The 9308-nt window shown below is 40.2% G+C and overlaps 1 protein-coding gene across 5 annotated transcripts in view; it reads right to left on the bottom strand.

The window, feature by feature from the left end:
• The window catches only part of Exd2 (exonuclease 3'-5' domain containing 2), a 52357-nt gene extending 43581 nt beyond the window's left edge, over positions 1–8776 (bottom strand). For 2 of the 5 annotated variants that reach the window (XM_015490521.2, XM_015490530.2), the window contains exons 1-2: positions 8660–8770; positions 6420–6492 (exon numbers count right to left, since the gene is read on the bottom strand). The gene's annotated coding sequence lies outside the window, so the exon portion shown is untranslated. Of the gene's footprint in view, positions 1–6419; positions 6493–8659 lie in introns of all 5 variants that reach the window. The other 3 variants (XM_015490538.2, XM_015490545.2, XM_048798570.1) reach the window with 2 other exon arrangements.
• Positions 8777–9308: the final 532 nt, after the last annotated feature.

The following is a 9308-nucleotide window of genomic DNA, read 5'->3' as shown; positions in this document are numbered from 1 at the left end:
CCCGCCCCCCCCCCCGCAAAAAAAATTAAAGACTGTATACTATAGAAATATATGCATACCCATGTTTGACAATAGTCAAATTTTGGAACCAGTCTACGTGTCCATGGGATATATATATTCAAGGGAGCTTTGTTTGTTTGTTTTGGTATTGAGGATTGAACCCAGGGATGTTTTACTACTAAGCTACATCCCCAGTCCTCTTGATTTTGAGACAGGATCTTGCTAAGTTGCCAAGGGTCTTGCTAAGTTGCCAAGTTTGGCCTCGAACTTGCAATCCTCTTGCCTCAGCCTCTTGACTGACCACCATACCCAACTACCCAATGGAGTTTTATTCGGCCATAAAGAGAAATGAGCTGGTTACAGTGGCCCACACCTGTAATCCCAGGAGCCTGGGGGGCTGAGGCAAGAGAACTGAGAGTTCAAAGCCAGCTTCAGAAACTTAGCAAGGTGCTAAGCAACTCAGTGAGACCCTGTCTCTAAATAAAATACAAAAAAAAAAAGGCTGGGGATATGGCTCAGTGGTTGAGTGCTCCTCCCCCGACAAAAAAGAATGAAATTATGTCATTTGCAGGAAACAGACAGAACTTGAGAGCATCAAATAAGAAAAATAAGCCAAACTCAGAAAGTCTGGGGTCTTGTGTTTTCTCTCATATGTGGAAGATAGAGTGGAAAGATGGGGAAAAAAGGAAGTAGGGAATCTCATGAAAATAAGAAGGAAAACCTGTAGAGTGAGGAAAAGAAAAGGGGAAATACTGGGGATATTAACCAAATGATATTGTTATACTGTATGCACATATGAATATGTAACAACAAATCCCATTATTATGTATAATTATAATGCACCAATAAAAATTATGAGGGGAAAAGTTACCATATGACCCAGCAATTTCACTCCCAGATATATATCCAAGGGAAATTAAAACATGCCATACTATAAAGTTCATAGCAATATTATTTACAATAGCCCAAAAGTGGAAACACAAATGTTCATTAGCTGATGAAAGGATACATAAAATGCAGCGCATCTACATGTTATGGCTTGACTGTGTCATCCAAAAAGACTCCTGTGAATGTGACCTTATTTGGAATCAGGGTCTTTCTAGATGTAATTAAATTAGGATGAGGTCATACTAGAGTAGGGTGGATTCTTAATCCAACATGACTGCTGTCCTATAGGAAGAGAAGAGACCCCGGGGTCAAATGTGAAGACAGACATGCAGGAAAGAAGACTTGTGATGACAGAGGCAGAGACTGGAGTTACGCAACCACAAACCAAGGAAGACCAAGGACTGCCAACAACCACAGGAGCTAGGAAGAGGCAAGGAAGGATGCTCCCCCAGAGCCTGGGAGTGGCGCGGTCCCACGGACACCTTCATAATAACTTTCTAGCTTCCCGAAACGGGAAAGAATACATTTACACTGTCAGTCACCCAGTTTGTGTTGCTTTGTTACTACAGCCCTAGGAGACAAATACACCATCGGATGGAATTTTATTCAGCAATAAGACAGACTGGACCTTGAAAACATTAAATGGAAGAAGCTAGTCACAAAAGACCACATCATCTTTTTTTTTTACACACCTTGTCTTATTCCCTTTATACAAATATCTAGATCTATACAGACAGAACAATGAGAGGTTGGCTAGAGCTAGGGCATCGGGGGAGCTGGGAATGGGGAGTGACTGCAAATGGGTATGGGCTTCTTTGGGGGTAATAAAAATGTTCTACATTTAGATTGTACTGATGGTGTCACAACTCTGTGAATATACTAAAATTCAATGAATTATACAGTTTGATAATGAATTATATGACATATGAATTGCCTCTGAATAAAACCACAGAAAAATATTTTGACAAGTTGATTCTAAAATTAATCTGTAAAGAAAACCAATAGCTGAAAACCTGTTTTTTAAAATATTGGAGTATGCCAGTAACTCAGTTGAGGCAGGAGAATCACAAGCTCAAGGTCAGTCCCAGTACTTAATGAAACCTTCAGCAACTTAGCAAGACTCTTGTCTCAAAAAAAATTTTTTTATTTATTTATTTTAGTTTCCAGTGGACACAACATCTTTATTTTATTTTTATGTGGTGCTGAAGATCCAGGCAAGTGCGTTACCGCTTGAGCCACATCCCCAGCCCTCAAAAAACTTTTTAAAAAAAGGACTGGAGATGTATTTAGTGGTAAAGTGCCTCTGGGTTTAAACCCCAGAGAGAGCATGGAAGCTGACAAATTATGTGATTTCCAGGAAAATAATCACTTGGGAGTATTTACTAGATCGAAAATATAACATACGGTTCACTATAGGATGTGATGGTTTGGGGGTCCAGCAATACAGAAAATTAGTCCACAGAACAGAGTCAAAAAATAGATCTTGTTTGTGTGAGATAACAATATACAATAAATATGGCATTTCAGATTAACAGCTTAAGAGTGGATGATATACAAAGTGACACTATTTAGAAAATAATAATTATACACATGCATACACACACACACACACCAATTCTAGAGAAATTAAAGAAAACCTCAAAAATATCCTATAACTATTTTTTCTCCAATAAATTGTATAAAAACAATTTATTGGAGAAAAAATAGTTATAGGAGAAAACGCTGCTCTATCTTACAATAGAGTAGGATATTTTAACCTCAGCAAAACTGACATTTTAAGTTGAAAAATTTCTGCATTGGGGGAGCACTGTCCTGTGCATTGTGGGATGTAGAGCAGCATCCCTGACTTCCACTCATCAGGTGATAATAACAGCAACCCTTCAGCTGAACAACCAAAAAATGTCTCCAGACATCACTAATGGGTCCATAAGGCAACAAACCCTCTCCCGTTCTGAGAACCAATGGGGTAAGAAATGNCACTAAATTTACAAGTAAATTACCACAGCTACTAAATGGCAGAACTAGAACTCAAACTTTGGTCTTTTTATTTTATTTTATTTTTTTTTGTGTGTGGTGCTGGGGATTGAACCCAGGGTCTTATGCATGCTAGGCAAGCACTCTACCAACTGAGCTATATCCCCAGCCTGAGAAAGAATTTTTTAATATTTATTTTTTAGTTCTTCAGCAGACACAACATCTTTGTTTGTATGCGGTGCTGAGGATCGAACCTGGGCCGCACGCATGCCAGGCGAGTGCGCTACCGCTTGAGCCACATCCCCAGCCCCAAACTTTGGTCTTTTTAATCCTAGAGTCCTTTCTTCAGCTATGTCACACTATCTTCTACTCACTTTATTTGGAACCATTTCACTGAATGTTTAACAAGTGTTTGTTGAATGATTATCATGGCAGTCCTTCCCAAGTAATGGGAATACATCTTCAGGAGGATGCTATAATAGATTGGTGAGGAGTGTACCCTCTGAGGCTAGGCACAGAGCTGGAATTTGAATTTTGGCCTCACCTCTTCCTAGCTATGTGATATTGGTTAAATCTGACCCTCAGTTTCCTTATCTGTGCAATAAGACAATAATATTATTAGGGTTGTGGTGAAAATTCAATGAGATGATGATATGAAATATTCAGAATAGAAAAATCCATAGAGATAGAAAGTAGATTATTGGTTGCCTAGCACTGGGGGAGGATGGGGAATTTGGGGAGTAACTGATTAATGGATTGGGGTATTCATTCAGGGTGATGTAAAAGTTCTAGAACTAAGTGTAAGTGGTGATGACTATACTGAGAACAATTTAATTATACACTTAAATAAGTGAGTTATATGATGTATCTCAATGAAGCTGTTAAGATTAAATGAGGTGATTACATAAGTGCTTAAAATAGTACCCATGGGGCTGGGGTTGAAGCTCAGTGGTAGACCACTTGCCTAGCATGTATGAGGCTCTGATTTGATCCCCAGTCCTGCAATAAAAAATAGTACCTGTAACATAGTAAATGCTCAGTTAGTATTGGCAACTGCTGTTGTTATTTTTAGTATTACAAATGAAATAGACATATTCTCTGCTCTTATATTATGTGTTGCCCATGACTCAATGACAGGCAGGTATCACCCCCTTCTTTTTTAATATTTATTTTTTAGTTGTAGTTGGACACAACACCTTTATTTCACTTATTTATTTTTGTATGTGATGCTGAGGACCGAACCCAGGGTCTCGCACATGCGAGGCAAGCGCTCTGCCGCTGAGCCACAACCTCAGCCCCAAACCACCCCTTCTTATATGAGATGAACAGGCAGTTCAGTGGGCCCACTGACAAATGCTGAGGGCAGAGAACAAAATGACAGCATTGCAGGGTGGCCAGAAAGCAGCCCTTTCCAACTGTCTGTGACCATTTAGTAAATGTATTTTTCAGGAGAGCAACTTTTTTTCTTTCTTTTGTTTCATTTTCCTGAGAAAGAAGCCATTGATAAGCAAACTAAGATCAGGTGTTAATTCAAAACAGCTCCTTTCAGGGCATGGCCCAGAGGCAGAACAGTCTTCTATGCCTATATCACCTGCCCAACATCTCTCAAATCCTCAGCGGCCTTCTGGATCATCAGCAAAGAAAGTTGTGCTTCATTTGATACTGGGTGTATTTTGCTGTCTTCTCATTCATTGGAAAATTCTTTGGAAAATATTTCAAAACTCTGTTAACCAGAACATTCATCTTATGTGATCTTGCTGTCCTCCTGACTATTTGCCTGAGTTGGAGTGTACAATATATTTTTACTTTCATGGATGCTCTTGCACAAGATACACACAGAAATCCTTTGTAGATGTTCTGTTTTACTTGTTTTTGTCTATCTTAGGAAGTAAAAGTTAATGATCTGTACTTGAAAGAGCCAGCTAAAAATGATATGCAGAAATAAATAGGACATGTTCAAATTTATGTGCGTTTAACTTTATTCCCCGACTTAAAATAGTTTTTCCCGTGGCCATACCTGAAGGTCAGATTTGAAGCAGCTGTTCCCCATCTTTGTCTTTCCCTCTCAGTTCTTCCTTCTCCTAACACTTGGGTTTGTAGGAACTGGCAGCAAGCAAAGAGAGAAACTGAACTTGAATTTCAAGCTCAGCCCTCCTCTGAATTTTAAGAAGGAGGACAAGTTCATGGGATGGGGGAATCCTTGGAATCTGATGGATCCTGGGGGCTTCCTGTGCCTGAAGAATTGAGACACCCCCCAAATACTTTCTCAGTAAGATATCTGCTGTCTCCTTAACTAGAGCTAGATGGTGATAACCTTCTAGAAGGTGAGACAGATCTGTTTAGGGTGAAAACAAGCAGCCTTAACTCTTCTTTTCCTCCTAAAGCCTCCTTTCATTGTTCTAATGATTTGCTTATTCTGTACTCCCTACTTGCCCTATTTTCTTTCTTTGTTTTCTTTTCTTCTTTATTTTGAGGGGTACTAGGGATTGAATCCCGAGGTGCCTTACCACTGAGCGACATCCCCAATCCTTTTTATTTTTTTATGTTGAGTCAGGGTCTTGCTAAATTGCCGATACTGGCCTTGAACTTGTGACCCTTCTGATCTAACCTCCTGAGTAACTAGGATTACAAGTATGTGCCAGTGTGCCTGGTGCCCTATTTCTTGTTTAGTGGCACATAGAAACCTCAGTTTATAAGAATCTGACTATTAGGCTAAGAGTGAAACTGCAGCATATAAGGACAACCACGGTACACGTGCAATGTCCCATTAGTAGGTGGGACAAAGGCAGCTGAGGACGTGAATAGGGAAGGAGAGCATTGAAAGTTGATGGGGGGGGGGGCTGGGATTGTGGTTCAGTGGTAGAGCGCTCGCCTAGCACAGGCAGGACCTGGGTTCGATCCTCAGCACCACATTAAAAATAAATAAATAAAGGCATTGTGTTGTGCATCTACATCTAAATAAAATACAAAAAAAGGGCTGGGGATATGGCTACATCTACACCTAAAATAAAATAAAATAATATAAAATAAAATAAAATATAAAAATATACATCCTTAAATAAAATAAAAAAAAGAAAGAAATGATAGCCACAAAGCACAAACACACACAGAAAAGACTGGTTCATGTAAACATTAAATGCAAAGCTTTGTTTCAACAGGATGCCTTAAAGTTAAGCGACAAGGAACAACTTTTAAAAGTATTAAGTTGGGAATAAATATTTAAAACACGCATAAATGACAAAAGATTAAAATCCAGTACAACAAGAAAAAGTCAATCCACCAGAAAAAAACTCTCAAGAGAGGAATTACAAATGGCTGACTGTGAAAAGATTCTGAATCTCAACAGGAATTAGGGGAATACAAACTACAATAGCAATAAGAGATCATTTTGCATCCATCAGATGGCAAAAAAAAAAAAAAGACATCAAATATTTAAAAGAGCCTGTGTGAAATTGGTATTACTATACACTATGGTAGGTAGTTTGGCATTATTAAACATCCACACCCTCCTATCCAGCAATTCCATCTAAGTAAAACTATCCTTGAGAAATGCTCACCTGGGCACACAGAGACATGTGAACTGATGTTCTTTGCACAACACGGGTCCAACAGTGAAAAACTGGAAACAACCTACGGAATTTTACACAATCTGCAATATTAAAGTACTATGGAACTTAGCAAAAAGAATGAATAGGTTGAGGGGCTGGAGCTGGGGCTCAGCAGTAGCACACTTGCCTGGAATGTGTGAGGTACTAGGTTCAATTCTCAGAACCGCATATAAATAAATAAGTAAAAATAAAGGTTTATCAACAACTAAAGAAAATTAAAAAAATAATAATGAATAGATTGATCTCTATAGTGACAAGAAATACTTTTTTAAGAGAGAGGGAGAGAGAGAGAATTTTTTTTTTAATATTTATTTTTTTTTTAGTTTTCAGCGGACACAACATCTTTCTTTGTATGTGGTGCTGAGGATCGAACCCAGGCCGCACGCATGCCAGGCGAGCGCGCTACCGCTTGAGCCACATCCCCAGCCCAACAAGAAATATTTTAAGACCCATTTTTTTAAAAAAAAATTTTTTTAGTTATCAAAGGACCTTTTTTAAAAAAAAATTATTATTTATATGCGGTGCTGAGAATTAAACCCAGTGCCTCACACATAACTAGGCAAGCTCTCTACCACTGAGCCATAACCCCAGCCCTCAAGATCCATTTTTAAGCACAAAACATCAAGTTGCAGAATACAGACAATATGCTATATTTGTGAAAAAAATACACATTTGTAAAAGATTTAACACGAAATCTTACAAATATATATCTTACCTGTACACACACTAGTCAATAAACATAAAGAAAAAGAAATTAAAAAAATACAACCCAAAGTGATAACAGTTCTTACTTTTGGGTAAAGGGCTAGTAAAGAAAAAAAGATAAGAAATAGAAAAAATAGGGTTGGGGTTGTAGCTCAGTGGCAGAGTGCTTGCCTAGCACTTGTGAGGCACTGGGTTCGATCCTCAGCACCACATTAAAATAAATAAATAAAATAAAGGCACTGTGTCCATCGACAACTAAGAAAAGAAACAGAAAAAATATATAGAGAGGACCTGTCTTGTTTAAATTTTTTTCCGGGGCTGGGGCTGTAGCAGAGCCCTTGCCTAGCAGCACCACATAAAAATAAAGGCATTCTGTCCATCTACAGCTACAGGGGAAAAACAAAAACAAAAAACAGCTACTGGGGAGGCTGAGACCTGAAGATCGCAAGTTCAAAGTCAGCATGAACAACTGGTCGAGACCCTGTCTTAAAAAAAAAAATTAAAAAAGGTTGGGGATGTAGCTCAGTGGTGAAGTGCCCTGGGTTCAATCCCCAGTACGGACAGAAAGACAGAAAAACCTATAGACAACAATTTTCCATGATTTTTTTGCACAAGATTGAATGCTTATAGTACAATGAATGCCTTAAAAGATACATTTTTATATCTTTTTTATAACAATTTAGACGAGACCAAATTTAATCATTCCTCCCCGCTATTAAACCGCTTTTTTCCCCACTTTCTAATCCAGATAATGAACACAACCTTTCGGAGCTGGGGACGTAGCTCAGCGGCAGGGCGCTTGCCTACCATTTGTGAGGCCCTGGGTTCAATCCCCAGCACCACAAAAAGGACCATACAGGAAAAAAAAAAAAAAAAAGAATAAACAAACAACTCCTGGCACAAAGTGGGTTTATTAAGAAGCCTGTTTAAGGGCTTGGGTTTGTTTGTACTTAAACGTGCGAGTGTCAGTTTTATAATAAATATCTATGAAGGTTCTCGTTCGGCTCTGTCTCGCAGGTGATGGGTGCGGGGTTGGTCCCCACGACTCCAGGAGGGGCTGTAGCTGCGGAGGCGAGGAACACGGCCGAGGAGTCGGCGAGGCGGCCGCACAGCCTCTTTTCAGCTGATTGGATCAGGGAGCCCCAAGGGCTTGGAAGATCCTCCCCAAAAGGGAAGAAGGGATAGAAGGAGCCGACGGGGAGGGCGTGAGAGGGCCCAGGGCCGGGACCTGAAGTCTCCAGGGGAACCTGGATGCTGATCCGCCCCCGCCCTGGGGTTGGGGAGACCTGGAGGCCGCGCCCGAAGGCGGAGAGAGGGGCAGGACCAACTCGCTTGGGGACAGCGTGCTCCCCGCAAATCACTCACCCACGCACACAATGATGTCCCTAACATCACCACACCACCCTTCCTGTCGACGCTAAAAAACCCCTCCGCCTGATACACAGGAACAGTGAAGGCTTCGCTAGTCCCTCAGCTTCACTCACCTGCGGCCTCAGACTGGGCCTGAACACCTGCGGCACCTCATCTCTCCCTGAAAAGCTGGAACCTTCGCGACCGCCTGCGCTCACCCACCCGGATCCACTAGGACCGTAACCACTTCCGGTCCAACTGCGGACCGGGAAGACGTAACCCCAGTCGGAGTGGGGGACTGGGCGACGCCATCTTGTACGGAAGCTGCGGGGAAGCTGTTGTCTTCAGCTTCTACACTGTTGAACAAAAAAGGACTGTTAAAAGTTGGAAAGGAGGAATGTCTTTTCAGGAAAATGGTGTTTTTGTTTCTGGGAAGGTATTTTAGTTCTTTTCATTTTGGTTTTGGAGAGAGAAGTCGAGAACTCTCACAGGATGCAATGTAAAACATCTAATTTTCATTCTTTATTATCCTGGGTAGTGTTTTTCTACTACATTAATTTTTTTGACTTTTTAAATGATGAAAGTGTACATTAATTTTTTTGACTTTTTAAATGACGAAAGTGAATAGGACAGTGTATTTATTTTTAAAATATTTTTTAGTTATAGATGAATGCAATATCTTTATTTTGTTTATTTATTTTTAAGTGGTGCTGAGGATCGAACCCAGTGCCTCACATGTGCGAGGCAGGCGCTCTGCCACTGAGCCACAGCCCAAGAGACACT

This window comes from Marmota marmota, unplaced genomic scaffold (genome assembly GCF_001458135.2).
Source record: "Marmota marmota marmota unplaced genomic scaffold, marMar, whole genome shotgun sequence".
Lineage (NCBI taxonomy): Eukaryota > Metazoa > Chordata > Mammalia > Rodentia > Sciuridae > Marmota > Marmota marmota.
Note: the sequence above shows the minus strand (reverse complement) of the source record. Positions and strands in the feature narration are given on the sequence as shown.